The following is a 17,972-nucleotide window of genomic DNA, read 5'->3' as shown; positions in this document are numbered from 1 at the left end:
ATCATCACTCAGGGGAGAGTGATCATCACTCAGGGGAGAGTGATCATCACTCAGGGGAGAGTGATCATCACTCAGGGGAGAGAGGGGAGAGTGTTCATCACGCAGGGGAGAGTGATCATCACTCAGGGGAGAGTGATCATCACTCAGGGGAGAGTGATCATCACTCAGGGGAGAGTGATCACTCAGAGTGATCATCACTCAGGGGAGAGTGATCATCACTCTGTGGAGAGTGATCATCACTCAGGGGAGAGTGGTCATCACTCTGTGGAGAGTGATCATCACTCAGGGGAGAGTGATCATCACTCAGGGGAGAGTGATCATCACTCAGGGGAGAGTGATCATCACTCAGGGGAGAGTGATCATCACTCAGGGGAGAGTGATAATCACTCAGGGGAGAGTGATCATCACTCAGGGGAGAGTGATCATCACTCAGGGGAGAGTGATCATCACTCAGGGGAGAGTGATCATCACTCAGGGGAGAGTGCTCATCACTCAGGGGAGAGTGGTCATCACTCAGGGGAGAGTGATCACTCACATCACTCAGGGGAGAGTGATCATCACTCAGGGGAGAGTGAGAGTGATCATCACTCAGGGGAGAGTGATCATCACTCAGAGAGTGATCATCACTCAGGGGAGAGTGATCATCACTCAGGGGAGAGGGGAGAGTGATCATCACTCAGGGGAGAGTGGTCATCACTCAGGGGAAAATGATCATCACTCAGGGGAGAGTGATCATCACTCAGGGGAAAATGATCATCACTCAGGGGAGAGTAATCACTCAGGGGAGAGTGATCATCACTCAGGGGAGAGTAATCACTCAGGGTAGAGTGATCATCACTCAGGAGAGAGTGACCATCACTCAGGGGAGAGTGATCATCACTCAGGGGAGAGTGATCATCACCCAGGGGAGAGTGATCATCACTCAGGGGAGAGTGATCATCACTCAGGGGAGAGTGATCATCACTCAGGGGAGAGTGATCATCACTCAGGGGAGAGTGATCATCACTCAGGGGAGAGTGATCATCACTCAGGGGAGAGTGATCATCACTCAGGGGAGAGTGATCATCACTCAGGGGAGAGTGATCATCACTCAGGGGAGAGTGATCATCACTCAGGGGAGAGTGATCATCACTCAGGGGAGAGTGGGGAGAGTGATCATCACTCAGGGGAGAGTGATCATCACTCAGGGGAGAGTGATCATCACTCATCACTCAGGGGAGAGTGATCATCACTCAGGGGAGAGTGGCCATCACTCAGGGGAGAGTGGCCATCACTCAGGGGAGAGTGATCATCACTCAGGGGAGAGTGGCCATCACTCAGGGGAGAGTGGCCATCACTCAGGGGAGAGTGATCATCACTCAGGGGAGAGTGATCATCACTCAGGGGAGAGTGGTCATCACTCAGGGGAGAGTGATCATCACTCAGGGGAGAGTGATCATCACTCAGGGGAGAGTGATCATCACTCAGGGGAGAGTGATCATCACTCAGGGGAGAGTGATCATCACTCAGGGGAGAGTGATCATCACTCAGGGGAGAGTGATCATCACTCAGGGGAGAGTGATCATCACTCAGGGGAGAGAGGGGAGAGTGATCATCACTCAGGGGAGAGTGATCATCACTCAGGGGAGAGTGATCATCACTCAGGGGAGAGTGATCATCACTCAGGGGAGAGTGATCATCACTCAGGGGAGAGTGATCATCACTCAGGGGAGAGTGATCATCACTCAGGGGAGAGTGGTCATCACTCAGGGGAGAGTGATCATCACTCACTCAGGGGAGAGTGATCATCACTCAGGGGAGAGTGGTCATCACTCAGGGGAGAGTGATCATCACTCAGGGGAGAGTGATCATCACTCAGGGGAGAGTGATCATCACTCAGGGGAGAGTGATCATCACTCAGGGGAGAGTGATCATCACTCAGGGGAGAGTGATCATCACTCAGGGGAGAGTGATCATCACTCAGGGGAGAGTGATCATCACTCAGGGGAGAGTGATCATCACTCAGGGGAGAGTGATCATCACTCAGGGGAGAGTGATCATCACTCAGGGGAGAGTGGCCATCACTCAGGGGAGAGTGGCCATCACTCAGGGGAGAGTGATCATCACTCAGGGGAGAGTGATCATCACTCAGGGGAGAGTGATCATCACTCAGGGGAGAGTGATCATCACTCAGGGGAGAGTGATCATCACTCAGGGGAGAGTGATCATCACTCAGGGGAGAGTGATCATCACTCAGGGGAGAGTGATCATCACTCAGGGGAGAGTGATCATCACTCAGGGGAGAGTGATCATCACTCAGGGGAGAGTGATCATCACTCAGGGGAGAGTGATCATCACTCAGGGGAGAGTGATCATCACTCAGGGGAGAGTGATCATCACTCAGGGGAGAGTGATCATCACTCAGGGGAGAGTGATCATCACTCAGGGGAGAGTGATCATCACTCAGGGGAGAGTGATCATCACTCAGGGGAGAGTGATCATCACTCAGGGGAGAGTGATCATCACTCAGGGGAGAGTGATCATCACTCAGGGGAGAGTGATCATCACTCAGGGGAGAGTGATCATCACTCAGGGGAGAGTGATCATCACTCAGGGGAGAGTGATCATCACTCAGGGGAGAGTGATCATCACTCAGGGGAGAGTGATCATCACTCAGGGGAGAGTGATCATCACTCAGGGGAGAGTGATCATCACTCAGGGGAGAGTGATCATCACTCAGGGGAGAGTGATCATCACTCAGGGGAGAGTGATCATCACTCAGGGGAGAGTGATCATCACTCAGGGGAGAGTGATCATCACTCAGGGGAGAGTGATCATCACTCAGGGGAGAGTGGCCATCACTCAGGGGAGAGTGATCATCACTCAGGGGAGAGTGATCATCACTCAGGGGAGAGTGGCCATCACTCAGGGGAGAGTGGCCATCACTCAGGGGAGAGTGATCATCACTCAGGGGAGAGTGATCATCACTCAGGGGAGAGTGATCATCACTCAGGGGAGAGTGATCATCACTCAGGGGAGAGTGGCCATCACTCAGGGGAGAGTGATCATCACTCAGGGGAGAGTGATCATCACTCAGGGGAGAGTGATCATCACTCAGGGGAGAGTGATCATCACTCAGGGGAGAGTGATCATCACTCAGGGGAGAGTGATCATCACTCAGGGGAGAGTGATCATCACTCAGGGGAGAGTGATCATCACTCAGGGGAGAGTGATCATCACTCAGGGGAGAGTGATCATCACTCAGGGGAGAGTGATCATCACTCAGGGGAGAGTGATCATCACTCAGGGGAGAGTGATCATCACTCAGGGGAGAGTGATCATCACTCAGGGGAGAGTGATCATCACTCAGGGGAGAGTGATCATCACTCAGGGGAGAGTGATCATCACTCAGGGGAGAGTGATCATCACTCAGGGGAGAGTGATCATCACTCAGGGGAGAGTGATCATCACTCAGGGGAGAGTGATCATCACTCAGGGGAGAGTGGTCATCACTCAGGGGAGAGTGATCATCACTCAGGGGAGAGTGATCATCACTCAGGGGAGAGTGATCATCACTCAGGGGAGAGTGATCATCACTCAGGGGAGAGTGATCATCACTCAGGGGAGAGTGATCATCACTCAGGGGAGAGTGATCATCACTCAGGGGAGAGTGATCATCACTCAGGGGAGAGTGATCATCACTCAGGGGAGAGTGGTCATCACTCAGGGGAGAGTGATCATCACTCAGGGGAGAGTGATCATCACTCAGGGGAGAGTGGTCATCACTCAGGGGAGAGTGATCATCACTCAGGGGAGAGTGATCATCACTCAGGGGAGAGTGATCATCACTCATCACCCAGGGGAGAGTGATCATCACTCAGGGGAGAGTAATCACTCAGGGGAGAGTGATCATCACTCAGGGGAGAGTGATCATCACTCAGGGGAGAGTGATCATCACTCAGGGGAGAGTGATCATCACTCAGGGGAGAGTGATCATCACTCAGGGGAGAGTGGTCATCACTCAGGGGAGAGTGATCATCACTCAGGGGAGAGTGATCATCACTCAGGGGAGAGTGGGGAGAGTCATCACTCAGGGGAGAGTGGTCATCACTCAGGGGAGAGTGATCATCACTCAGATCACTCAGGGGAGAGTGATCATCACTCAGGGGAGAGTGATCATCACTCAGGGGAGAGTGGTCATCACTCAGGGGAGAGTGGTCACTCAGGGGAGAGTGATCATCACTCAGGGGAGAGTGATCATCACTCAGGGGAGAGTGATCATCACTCAGGGGAGAGTGATCATCACTCAGGGGAGAGTGATCATCACTCAGGGGAGAGTGGTCATCACTCAGGGGAGAGTGGTCATCACTCAGGGGAGAGTGATCATCACTCAGGGGAGAGTGGTCATCACTCAGGGGAGAGTGGTCATCACTCAGGGGAGAGTGATCATCACTCAGGGGAGAGTGATCATCACTCAGGGGAGAGTGATCATCACTCAGGGGAGAGTGATCATCACTCAGGGGAGAGTGATCATCACTCAGGGGAGAGTGATCATCACTCAGGGGAGAGTGGTCATCACTCAGGGGAGTGGTCATCACTCAGGGGAGAGTGATCATCACTCAGGGGAGAGTGATCATCACTCAGGGGAGAGTGATCATCACTCAGGGGAGAGTGATCATCACTCAGGGGAGAGTGATCATCACTCAGGGGAGAGTGATCATCACTCAGGGGAGAGTGATCATCACTCAGGGGAGAGTGATCATCACTCAGGGGAGAGTGATCATCACTCAGGGGAGAGTGATCACTCACATCAGGGGAGAGTGGTCATCACTCAGGGGAGAGTGATCATCACTCAGGGGAGAGTGATCATCACTCAGGGGAGAGTGATCATCACTCAGGGGAGAGTGATCATCACTCAGGGGAGAGTGATCATCACTCAGGGGAGAGTGGTCATCACTCAGGGGAGAGTGATCATCACTCAGGGGAGAGTGATCATCACTCAGGGGAGAGTGATCATCACTCAGGGGAGAGTGATCATCACTCAGGGGAGAGTGATCATCACTCAGGGGAGAGTGATCATCACTCAGGGGAGAGTGATCATCACTCAGGGGAGAGTGATCATCACTCAGGGGAGAGTGATCATCACTCAGGGGAGAGTGATCATCACTCAGGGGAGAGTGATCATCACATCACTCAGGGGAGAGTGATCATCACTCAGGGGAGAGTGATCATCACTCAGGGGAGAGTGATCATCACTCAGGGGAGAGTGGTCATCACTCAGGGGAGAGTGATCATCACTCAGGGGAGAGTGATCATCACTCAGGGGAGAGTGATCATCACTCAGGGGAGAGTGATCATCACTCAGGGGAGAGTGATCATCACCCAGGGGAGAGTGATCATCACTCAGGGGAGAGTAATCACTCAGGGGAGAGTGATCATCACTCAGGGGAGAGTGATCATCACTCAGGGGAGAGTGATCATCACTCAGGGGAGAGTGATCATCACTCAGGGGAGAGTGATCATCACTCAGGGGAGAGTGATCATCACTCAGGGGAGAGTGATCATCACTCAGGGGAGAGTGATCATCACTCAGGGGAGAGTGATCATCACTCAGGGGAGAGTGATCATCACTCAGGGGAGAGTGATCATCACTCAGGGGAGAGTGATCATCACTCAGGGGAGAGTGATCATCACTCAGGGGAGAGTGATCATCACTCAGGGGAGAGTGATCATCACTCAGGGGAGAGTGATCATCACCCAGGGGAGAGTGATCATCACTCAGGGGAGAGTAATCACTCAGGGGAGAGTGATCATCACTCAGGGGAGAGTGGTCATCACTCACTACCAACAATTCTTGCACATATTTCAACTTATACAGGAGTGTTGCAGGTGAGGGAGACACCAGTGTTGCAGGTGAGGGAGACACCAGTGTTGCAGGTGAGGGAGACACCAGTGTTGCAGGTGACGGAGACACCAGTGTTGCAGGTGAGGGAGACACCAGTGTTGCAGGTGAGGGAGACACCAGTGTTGCAGGTGAGGGAGACACCAGTGTTGCAGGTGAGGGAGACACCAGTGTTGCAGGTGAGGGAGACACCAGTGTTGCAGGTGAGGGAGACACCAGTGTTGCAGGTGAGGGAGACACCAGTGTTGCAGGTGAGGGAGACACCAGTGTTGCAGGTGAGGGAGACACCAGTGTTGCAGGTGAGGGAGACACCAGTGTTGCAGGTGAGGGAGACACCAGTGTTGCAGGTGAGGGAGACACCAGTGTTGCAGGTGAGGGAGACACCAGTGTTGCAGGTGAGGGAGACACCAGTGTTGCAGGTGAGGGAGACACCAGTGTTGCAGGTGAGGGAGACACCAGTGTTGCAGGTGAGGGAGACACCAGTGTTGCAGGTGAGGGAGACACCAGTGTTGCAGGTGAGGGAGACACCAGTGTTGCAGGTGAGGGAGACACCAGTGTTGCAGGTGAGGGAGACACCAGTGTTGCAGGTGAGGGAGACACCAGTGTTGCAGGTGAGGGAGACACCAGTGTTGCAGGTGAGGGAGACACCAGTGTTGCAGGTGAGGGAGACACCAGTGTTGCAGGTGAGGGAGACACCAGTGTTGCAGGTGAGGGAGACACCAGTGTTGCAGGTGAGGGAGACACCAGTGTTGCAGGTGAGGGAGACACCAGTGTTGCAGGTGAGGGAGACACCAGTGTTGCAGGTGAGGGAGACACCAGTGTTGCAGGTGAGGGAGACACCAGTGTTGCAGGTGAGGGAGACACCAGTGTTGCAGGTGAGGGAGACACCAGTGTTGCAGGTGAGGGAGACACCAGTGTTGCAGGTGAGGGAGACACCAGTGTTGCAGGTGAGGGAGACACCAGTGTTGCAGGTGAGGGAGACGCCAGTGTTGCAGGTGAGGGAGACACCAGTGTTGCAGGTGAGGGAGAGACAAGTGTTGCAGGTGAGGGAGGGACAAGTGTTGCAGGTGAGAGAGACACCAGTGTTGCAGGTGAGGGAGACACCAGTGTTGCAGGTGAGGGAGACACCAGTGTTGCAGGTGAGGGAGACACCAGTGTTGCAGGTGAGGGAGACACCAGTGTTGCAGGTGAGGGAGACACCAGTGTTGCAGGTGAGGGAGACACCAGTGTTGCAGGTGAGGGAGACACCAGTGTTGCAGGTGAGGGAGACACCAGTGTTGCAGGTGAGGGAGACACCAGTGTTGCAGGTGAGGGAGACACCAGTGTTGCAGGTGAGGGAGACACCAGTGTTGCAGGTGAGGGAGACACCAGTGTTGCAGGTGAGGGAGACACCAGTGTTGCAGGTGAGGGAGACACCAGTGTTGCAGGTGAGGGAGACACCAGTGTTGCAGGTGAGGGAGACACCAGTGTTGCAGGTGAGGGAGACACCAGTGTTGCAGGTGAGGGAGACACCAGTGTTGCAGGTGAGGGAGACACCAGTGTTGCAGGTGAGGGAGACACCAGTGTTGCAGGTGAGGGAGACACCAGTGTTGCAGGTGAGGGAGACACCAGTGTTGCAGGTGAGGGAGACACAAGTGTTGCAGGTGACGGAGACACCAGTGTTGCAGGTGAGGGAGACACCAGTGTTGCAGGTGAGGGAGACACCAGTGTTGCAGGTGAGGGAGACACCAGTGTTGCAGGTGAGGGAGACACCAGTGTTGCAGGTGAGGGAGACACCAGTGTTGCAGGTGAGGGAGACACCAGTGTTGCAGGTGAGGGAGACAGTGTTGCAGGTGAGGGAGACACCAGTGTTGCAGGTGAGGGAGACACCAGTGTTGCAGGTGAGGGAGACACCAGTGTTGCAGGTGAGGGAGACACCAGTGTTGCAGGTGAGGGAGACACCAGTGTTGCAGGTGAGGGAGACACCAGTGTTGCAGGTGAGGGAGACACCAGTGTTGCAGGTGAGGGAGACACCAGTGTTGCAGGTGAGGGAGACACCAGTGTTGCAGGTGAGGGAGACACCAGTGTTGCAGGTGAGGGAGACACCAGTGTTGCAGGTGAGGGAGACACCAGTGTTGCAGGTGAGGGAGACACCAGTGTTGCAGGTGAGGGAGACACCAGTGTTGCAGGTGAGGGAGACACCAGTGTTGCAGGTGAGGGAGACACCAGTGTTGCAGGTGAGGGAGGCACAAGTGTTGCAGGTGAGGGAGACACCAGTGTTGCAGGTGAGGGACGGACAAGTGTTGCAGGTGAGGGAGGGACAAGTGTTGCAGGTGAGGGAGACACCAGTGTTGCAGGTGAGGGAGACACCAGTGTTGCAGGTGAGGGAGACACCAGTGTTGCAGGTGAGGGACGGACAAGTGTTGCAGGTGAGGGAGACACAGGTGAGGGACGGACAAGTGTTGCAGGTGAGGGAGGGACAAGTGTTGCAGGTGAGGGAGACACCAGTGTTGCAGGTGAGGGAGACACCAGTGTTGCAGGTGAGGGAGACACCAGTGTTGCAGGTGAGGGAGACACCAGTGTTGCAGGTGAGGGAGACACCAGTGTTGCAGGTGAGGGAGACACCAGTGTTGCAGGTGAGGGAGACACCAGTGTTGCAGGTGAGGGAGACGCCAGTGTTGCAGGTGAGGGAGACACCAGTGTTGCAGGTGAGGGAGACGCCAGTGTTGCAGGTGAGGGAGACACCAGTGTTGCAGGTGAGGGAGACACAAGTGTTGCAGGTGAGGGAGACACCAGTGTTGCAGGTGAGGGAGAGACAAGTGTTGCAGGTGAGGGAGGGACAAGTGTTGCAGGTGAGAGAGACACCAGTGTTGCAGGTGAGGGAGGGACAAGTGTTGCAGGTGAGGGAGGGACAAGTGTTGCAGGTGAGGGAGGGACAAGTGTTGCAGGTGAGGGAGGGACAAGTGTTGCAGGTGAGGGAGGGACAAGTGTTGCAGGTGAGGGAGGGACAAGTTTTGCAGGTGAGGGAGACACCAGTGTTGCAGGTGAGGGAGACACCAGTGTTGCAGGTGAGGGAGACACCAGTGTTGCAGGTGAGGGAGACACAAGTGTTGCAGGTGAGGGAGACACCAGTGTTGCAGGTGAGGGAGGGACAAGTCTTGCAGGTGAGGGAGGGACAAGTGTTGCAGGTGAGGGAGACACCAGTGTTGCAGGTGAGTGAGGGACAAGTGTTGCAGGTGAGGGAGGGACAAGTTTTGCAGGTGAGGGAGGGACAAGTTTTGCAGGTGAGGGAGACACCAGTGTTGCAGGTGAGGGAGGGACAAGTGTTGCAGGTGAGGGAGGGACAAGTGTTGCAGGTGAGGGAGGGACAAGTGTTGCAGGTGAGGGAGGGACTTGTTTTGCAGGTGAGGGAGACACCAGTGTTGCAGGTGAGGGAGGGACAAGTGTTGCAGGTGAGGGAGGGACAAGTGTTGCAGGTGAGGGAGGGACAAGTGTTGCAGGTGAGGGAGGGACAAGTGTTGCAGGTGAGGGAGGCACAAGTGTTGCAGGTGAGGGAGGGACAAGTGTTGCAGGTGAGGGAGGGACAAGTGTTGCAAGTGAGGGAGGGACAAGTGTTGCAGGTGAGGGAGGCACAAGTGTTGCAGGTGAGGGAGTCACCAGTGTTGCAGGTGAGGGAGGGACAAGTGTTGCAGGTGAGGGAGGCACAAGTGTTGCAGGTGAGGGTGGCACAAGTGTTGCAGGTGTGGGTGACACAAGAGTTGCAGGTAAGGGAGACACAACTGTTGCAGGTGAGGAAGGCACAAGTGTTGCAGGTGAGGTAGGCACAAGTGTTGCAAGTGAGGGTGACACAAGTGTTGTTGGTGAGTGAGAGACAAGTGTTGCAGGTGAGGGTGACACAAGTGTTGCAGGTGAGGGAGACACAACTGTTGCAGGTGAGGTAGGCACAAGTGTTGCAAGTGAGGGTGACACAAGTGTTGTAGGTGAGTGAGAGACAAGTGTTGCAGGTGAGGGTGACACAAGTGTTGCAGGTGAGGGAGGCACATGTGTTGCAGGTGAGGTAGGCACAAGTGTTGCAAGTGATGGTGACACAAGTGTTGTAGGTGAGTTAGACACAAGTGTTGCAGGTGAGGGTGACACAAGTGTTGCAGGTGAGGGAGACACAAGGGTTGCAGGTGAGGGAGACACCAGTGTTGCAGGTGAGGGAGACACAAGTGTTGCAGGTGGGGGAGACACAAGTGTTGCAGGTGAGGGAGACACAAGTGTTGCAGGTGAGGGAGACACCAGTGTTGCAGGTGAGGGAGGCACAAGTATTGCAGGTGAGGGAGACTCAAATGTTGCAGGTGAGGGAGACACAAGTATTGCAGGTGAGGGAGACACAAGTATTGCAGGTGAGGGAGACATAAATGTTGCAGGTGAGGGAGACACAAGTGTTGCATGTGAGGGAGACACAAGTGTTGGACAAAACCGGTCATCTGGTGACGATGTACATTTAGTGAATAGAATAATGACAAATATGTCAGTGTTCTCTATCTTGTAAAACTTGATCCATCATCAAGGTTCTCTTAATCTGTTCTATGTAACAGTAACACAGGGAACTTCAGGGGCACCTATGTTCCCACGTCTTACAATATGTTGATTTTTTCAATACAATTTACCATGTCCATAATTATTATCGCATTTGCTTTGTGTGTCTCGTAAGATGAAGTCCAGGATGATTATTACAAGATGGGGAACTAACGTGCCTCTTAAGATAATTATCTTGGTAGATAATTTTCTATTATATATAATATGATTATTACAAGATGGGGAACTAACGTGCCTCTTAAGATAATTATCTTGGCAGGTAATTTTCTATCACACAATATGATTCAGAGACGTTATTGAAGTCTATTATTAGTGTCATATCAGTGTGGGAGGGAGGAGAGTGTGGGTCATGTCAGCGTGTGGGGTTGGGAGGAGAGGGGGTCATGTCTGTGTGTGTGGGAGGGGAGTCATTTCAGTGTGTGTGGGAGGGAGAGAGGGGCTCATGACAGTGTGTGTGGGAGGAGGAGACAGGGGTTATGTTATTGTGTATGGGATGGGGGTCATGTCAATGTGTGTGGGAAGGAGGGACGAGGCTCATGTCAGTGTGTTTGGAAAGGGGAGAGAGGGTCTTGTTAATGTGTGTTGGGGAGGTCATGTCAGTGTGTGTGGGAGTAGACGTGTCATGTCAGTGTGTTTGGAAAGAGGAGAGAAGGTCATGTCAATGTGTGTGGGAGGGGGAGAGAGGGGTCATGTCAGTGTGTGTAGTTGGGAGAAGAGGGGGTCATGTCAGCGTGTGTAGGAGGGAGGAGAGGGGGACATGTTAGCGTGTGTTGGAGGGAGGAGAGAGTGGTCATGTAAGCGTGTGCAGGAGGGAGGAGAGGGGGCTCATGTCAGCGTGCGTAGGAGAGAGGAAAGAGGGGTCATGTCAGCATGTGCTGGAGTGAGAAGACGGGGTCATGTCAGCGTGTGTTGAAGGGAAGACAGGGGGCCATGTCCGGGTGTGTGGGAAGCGGGAGAGGGAGTCATGTCAGCGTATGTTGGAGGGAGGAGAGGGGGCTCATGTCAGCGTATGTTGGAGGGAGGAGAGGGGGCTCATGTCAGCGTGCGTAGGAGGGAAGAGAGGGGGGTCATGTCAGCCTGTGTTGGAGGGAAGACAGGGGATCATGTCAGGGTGTGTGGGAGGCGGGAGAGGGGGTCATGTCAGCGTATGTTGGAGAGAGGAGAAGGGGTCATGTCAGCGTGTGTTGGAGGGAGGAGAGGGGGCCATGTCAGCGTGTGTTGGAGGTAGTAGTAGGGGGGTCATGTCAAGGTGGGTTGAAGGGAGGAGAGGGGGGTCATGTCAGCGTGTGTTGGAGGGAAAGGGGGTCAAGTCAGGGTGTGTTGGAGTGAGGAGAGTGGGTCATGTCGGCGTGTGTTGAAGGGAAGACAGGGGATCATGTCAGGGTGTGTGGGAGGCGGGAGAGGGGGTCATGTCAGCGTATGTTGGAGAGAGGAGAGAGGATCATGTCAGCGTGTGTTGGAGGGAGGAGAGGGGGTCATGTCAGCGTGTGTTGGAGGTAGTAGTAGGGGGGTCATGTCAAGGTGTGTGGGAGGGAGGAGAGGGGGGTCATGCCAGCGTGTGTTGGAGGGAAAGGGGGTCAAGTCAGGGTGTGTTGGAGGGAGGAGAGTGGGTCATGTCGGCGTGTGTGGGAGGGAGGAGAGAGGGGGTCATGTCAGTGTGTTTGGGAGGCGGGTCATGTCAGTGTGTGTGGGAGGCGGGTCATGTCAGTGTGTGTGGGAGGAAGAGAGGGGGTCATGTCAGTGTGTTTGGGAGGCGTGTCATGTCAGTGTGTTTGGGAGGCGGGTCATGTCAGTGTGTGTGGGAGGCGGGTCATGTCAGTGTGTGTGGGAGGGAGGAGAGGGAGGTCATGTCACTGTGTGTGGAAAGGGGAGAGAGGGTCATGTCTATGTGTGTGGGAAAGGGAGTGGGTTATATCAGTGTGTGTAGGAGGGAGGAGAGGGGTGTCATGTCAGGGAGAGTGGGAGAGAGAGGGGTGTCATGTCAGCGTGTGTGGGAGGGAGAGGGGTGTCATGTCAGAGTGTGTGGGAGGGAGGAGAGGGATGTCATGTCAGCGTGTGTGGGAGGGAGGAGAGGGGGGCCGTGTCAGCGTGTGTGGGAGGAGAGGGGTGTCATGTCAACGTGTGTGGGAGGAGAGGGGTGTCATGTCAGGGAGTGTGGGAGGGAGGAGAGGGCTGTCATATCAGGGTGTGTGGGAGGGAGGAGAGGGATGTCATGTCAGCGTGTGTGGGAGGGAGGAGAGGGGGGTCGTGTCAGCGTGTATGGGAGGAGAGGGGTGTCATGTCAGCGTGTGTGGGAGGAGAGAGGTGTCATGACAGCGAGTGTGGGAGGGAGGAGACGGGGTCATGTCAGCGTGTGTGGGAGGGAGGAGAGGGGTGCCATGTTAGTGTGTGTTGGAGGGAGGATAGGGGTGTCATGTCAGGTTGTGTGGGAGGGAGGAGAGGGGTGTAATGTCAGGGTGTGTGGGAGGGAGGAGAAGGGTGTCATGTCAGGGTGTGTGGGAGGGAGGAGAGGGGCTCATGTCAACGTGTGTGGGAGGAGAGGGTGTCATGTCAGGGTGTGTGGGAGGGAGGAGAGGGATGTCATGTCAGCGTGTGTGGGAGGGAGGAGAGGGGCTCATGTCAACGTGTGTGGGAGGAGAGGGGTGTCATGTGAGGGAGTGTGGGAGGGAGGAGAGGGCTGTCATATCAGAGTGTGTGGGAGGGAGGAGAGGGATGTCATGTCAGCGTGTGTGGGAGGGAGGAGAGGGGCTCAAATCAGCGTGTGTGGGAGGAGAGAGGTGTCAGGTCAGGGTGTGTGGGAGGGAGGAGAGGGGTGTCATGTCAGGGTGTTTGAGAGGGAGGAGAGGGGTGTCACGTCAGGGTTAGTGGGAGGGAGGAGAGGGGTGTCATGTTAGGGTGTGTGGGAGGGAGGAGAGGGGTGTCATGTCAGGGTGTCTGGGGGAGCAGGAGAGGGGCTCATGTTTTCTAATGGTAATTATTATTATAATCAAAAGCAAGCAGTAAACCCACCCGGGTCATACAGCTTCCTAGAGTATTAATGTTGGTATAACTACCCACAATATGTTAGGTAAAAGGACACAAGTGCAACTAATATGATATTTTATTGTGGCAACGTTTCGCTCTCCCACACCACACTGACATGTGTCTCCCACACCACACTGACATGTGTCTCCAACACCACAGTGACATAATGTGTCTCCAACACCACACTGACATAATGTGTCTCCAACACCACACTGACATAATGTGTCTCCAACACCACACTGACATAATGTGTCTCCAACACCACACTGACATAATGTGTCTCCCACACCACACTGACATAATGTGTCTCCAACACCACACTGACATGTGTCTCCAACACCACACTGACATAATGTGTCTCCAACACCACACTGACATGTGTCTCCAACACCACACTGATATGTGTCTCCAACACCACACTGACATAATGTGTCTCCAACACCACACTGACATAATGTGTCTCCAACACCACACTGACATAATGTGTCTCCAACACCACACTGACATAATGTGTCTCCAACACCACACTGACATAATGTGTCTCCAACACCACACTGACATAATGTGTCTCCAACACCACACTGACATAATGTGTCTCCAACACCACACTGACATGTGTCTCCAACACCACACTGACATGTGTCTCCAACACCACACTGACATGTGTCTCCAACACCACACTGACAGAATGTGTCTCCCACACCACACTGACATAATGTGTCTCCCACACCACACTGACATGTGTCTCCCACACCACACTGACATAATGTGTCTCCAACACCACACTGACATGTGTCTCCCACACCACACTGACATAATGTGTCTCCAACACCACACTGACATAATGTGTCTCCAACACCACACTGACATAATGTGTCTCCAACACCACACTGACATAATGTGTCTCCAACACCACACTGACATGTGTCTCCCACACCACACTGACATAATGTGTCTCCAACACCACACTGACATAATGTGTCTCCAACACCACACTGACATAATGTGTCTCCAACACCACACTGACATGTGTCTCCAACACCACACTGACATAATGTGTCTCCAACACCACACTGACATAATGTGTCTCCAACACCACACTGACATAATGTGTCTCCAACACCACACTGACATAATGTGTCTCCAACACCACACTGACATAATGTGTCTCCAACACCACACTGACATAATGTGTCTCCAACACCACACTGACATAATGTGTCTCCAACACCACACTGACATAATGTGTCTCCAACACCACACTGACATAATGTGTCTCCAACACCACACTGACATAATGTGTCTCCAACACCACACTGACATAATGTGTCTCCAACACCACACTGACATAATGTGTCTCCAACACCACACTGACATGTGTCTCCAACACCACACTGACATAATGTGTCTCCAACACCACACTGACATAATGTGTCTCCAACACCACACTGACATAATGTGTCTCCAACACCACACTGACATAATGTGTCTCCAACACCACACTGACATGTGTCTCCAACACCACACTGACATAATGTGTCTCCAACACCACACTGACATAATGTGTCTCCAACACCACACTGACATGTGTCTCCAACACCACACTGACATAATGTGTCTCCAACACCACACTGACATGTGTCTCCAACACCACACTGACATAATGTGTCTCCAACACCACACTGACATAATGTGTCTCCAACACCACACTGACATGTGTCTCCAACACCACACTGACATAATGTGTCTCCAACACCACACTGACATGTGTCTCCAACACCACACTGACATAATGTGTCTCCCACACCACACTGACATAATGTGTCTCCAACACCACACTGACATAATGTGTCTCCAACACCACACTGACATAATGTGTCTCCAACACCACACTGACATAATGTGTCTCCAACACCACACTGACATAATGTGTCTCCAACACCACACTGACATAATGTGTCTCCAACACCACACTGACATAATGTGTCTCCCACACCACACTGACATAATGTGTCTCCAACACCACACTGACATAATGTGTCTCCAACACCACACTGACATAATGTGTCTCCAACACCACACTGACATAATGTGTCTCCAACACCACACTGACATAATGTGTCTCCAACACCACACTGACATAATGTGTCTCCAACACCACACTGACATAATGTGTCTCCAACACCACACTAACATAATGTGTCTCCAACACCACACTAACAATGTGTCTTCCACACCACACTGACATAATGTGTCTCCCACACCACACTAACAATGTGTCTTCCACACCACACTGACATAATGTGTCTCCAACACCACACTGACATGTATCTCCAACACCACACTGACATAATGTGTCTCCAACACCACACTGACATAATGTGTCTCCAACACCACACTGACATAATGTGTCTCCAACACCACACTGACATAATGTGTCTCCAACACCACACTGACATAATGTGTCTCCAACACCACACTGACATAATGTGTCTCCAACACCACACTGACATAATGTGTCTCCCACACCACACTAACAATGTGTCTTCCACACCACACTGACATAATGTGTCTCCAACACCACACTGACATGTATCTCCAACACCACACTGACATGTGTCTCCCACACCACACTGACATAATGTGTCTCCAACACAACACTGACATGTGTCTCCCACACCACACTGACATGTGTCTCCCACACCACACTGACATAATGTGTCTCCAACACCACACTGACATAATGTGTCTCCAACACCACACTGACATAATGTGTCTCCAACACCACACTGGCATAATGTGTCTCCCACACCACACTGACATGTATCTCCAACACCACACTGACATGTGTCTCCAACACCACACTGACATAATGTGTCTCCAACACCACACTGACATGTGTCTCCCACACCACACTGACATAATGTGTCTCCAACACCACACTGACATAAACACCACACTGACATGTGTCTCCCACACCACACTGACATAATGTGTCTCCAACACCACACTGACATGTATCTCCAACACCACACTGACATGTGTCTCCAACACCACACTGACATAATGTGTCTCCAACACCACACTGACATGTATCTCCAACACCACACTGACATGTGTCTCCCACACCACACTGACATAAACACCACACTGACATGTGTCTCCTACACCACACTGACATAATGTGTCTCCAACACCACACTGACATGTGTCTCCCACACCACACTGACATAATGTGTCTCCAACACCACACTGACATAATGTGTCTCCCACACCACACTGACATAATGTGTCTCCAACACCACACTGACATAATGTGTCTCCAACACCACACTGACATAATGTGTCTCCAACACCACACTGACATAATGTGTCTCCAACACCACACTGACATAATGTGTCTCCAACACCACACTGACATAATGTGTCTCCAACACCACACTGACATAATGTGTCTCCAACACCACACTGACATAATGTGTCTCCAACACCACACTGACATAATGTCTCCAACACCACACTGACATAATGTGTCTCCAACACCACACTGACATAATGTGTCTCCAACACCACACTGACATAATGTGTCTCCAACACCACACTGACATAATGTGTCTCCAACACCACACTGACATAATGTGTCTCCAACACCACACTGACATAATGTGTCTCCAACACCACACTGACATAATGTGTCTCCAACACCACACTGACATAATGTGTCTCCCACACCACACTGACATGTATCTCCAACACCACACTGACATGTGTCTCCAACACCACACTGACATAATGTGTCTCAAACACCACACTGACATGTGTCTCCAACACCACACTGACATGTGTCTCCAACACCACACTGACATAATGTGTCTCCAACACCACACTGACATAATGTGTCTCCCACACAACACTGACATGTATCTCCAACACCACACTGACATGTATCTCCAACACCACACTGACATGTGTCTCCAACACCACACTGACATAATGTGTCTCAAACACCACACTGACATGTGTCTCCCACACCACACTGACATGTGTCTCCAACACCACACTGGCATGTGTCTCCAAGACTACACTGACATAATGTGTCTCCCACACCACACTGATATAATGTGTCTCCCACACCACACTGACATAATGTGTCTCCCACACCACACTTACATAACGTGTCTCCAACACCACACTGACATAATGTGTCTCCAACACCACACTGACATGTGTCTCCAACACTACACTGACATAATGTGTCTCCCACACCACACTGATATAATGTGTCTCCCACACCACACTGACATGTGTCTCCAACACCACACTGACATAATGTGTCTCCAACACCACACTGACATAATGTGTCTCCAACACTACACTGACATAATGTGTCTCCCACACCACACTTACATAATGTGTCTCCAACACCACACTGACATGTATCTCCAACACCACACTGACATGTGTCTCCAACACCACACTGACATGTATCTCCAACACCACACTG

Source organism: Cherax quadricarinatus, chromosome 38, assembly GCF_038502225.1.
Source record: "Cherax quadricarinatus isolate ZL_2023a chromosome 38, ASM3850222v1, whole genome shotgun sequence".
Lineage (NCBI taxonomy): Eukaryota > Metazoa > Arthropoda > Malacostraca > Decapoda > Parastacidae > Cherax > Cherax quadricarinatus.
The sequence above is the reverse complement of the archived record's forward strand: the minus strand, read 5'-3'. Positions refer to the sequence as shown.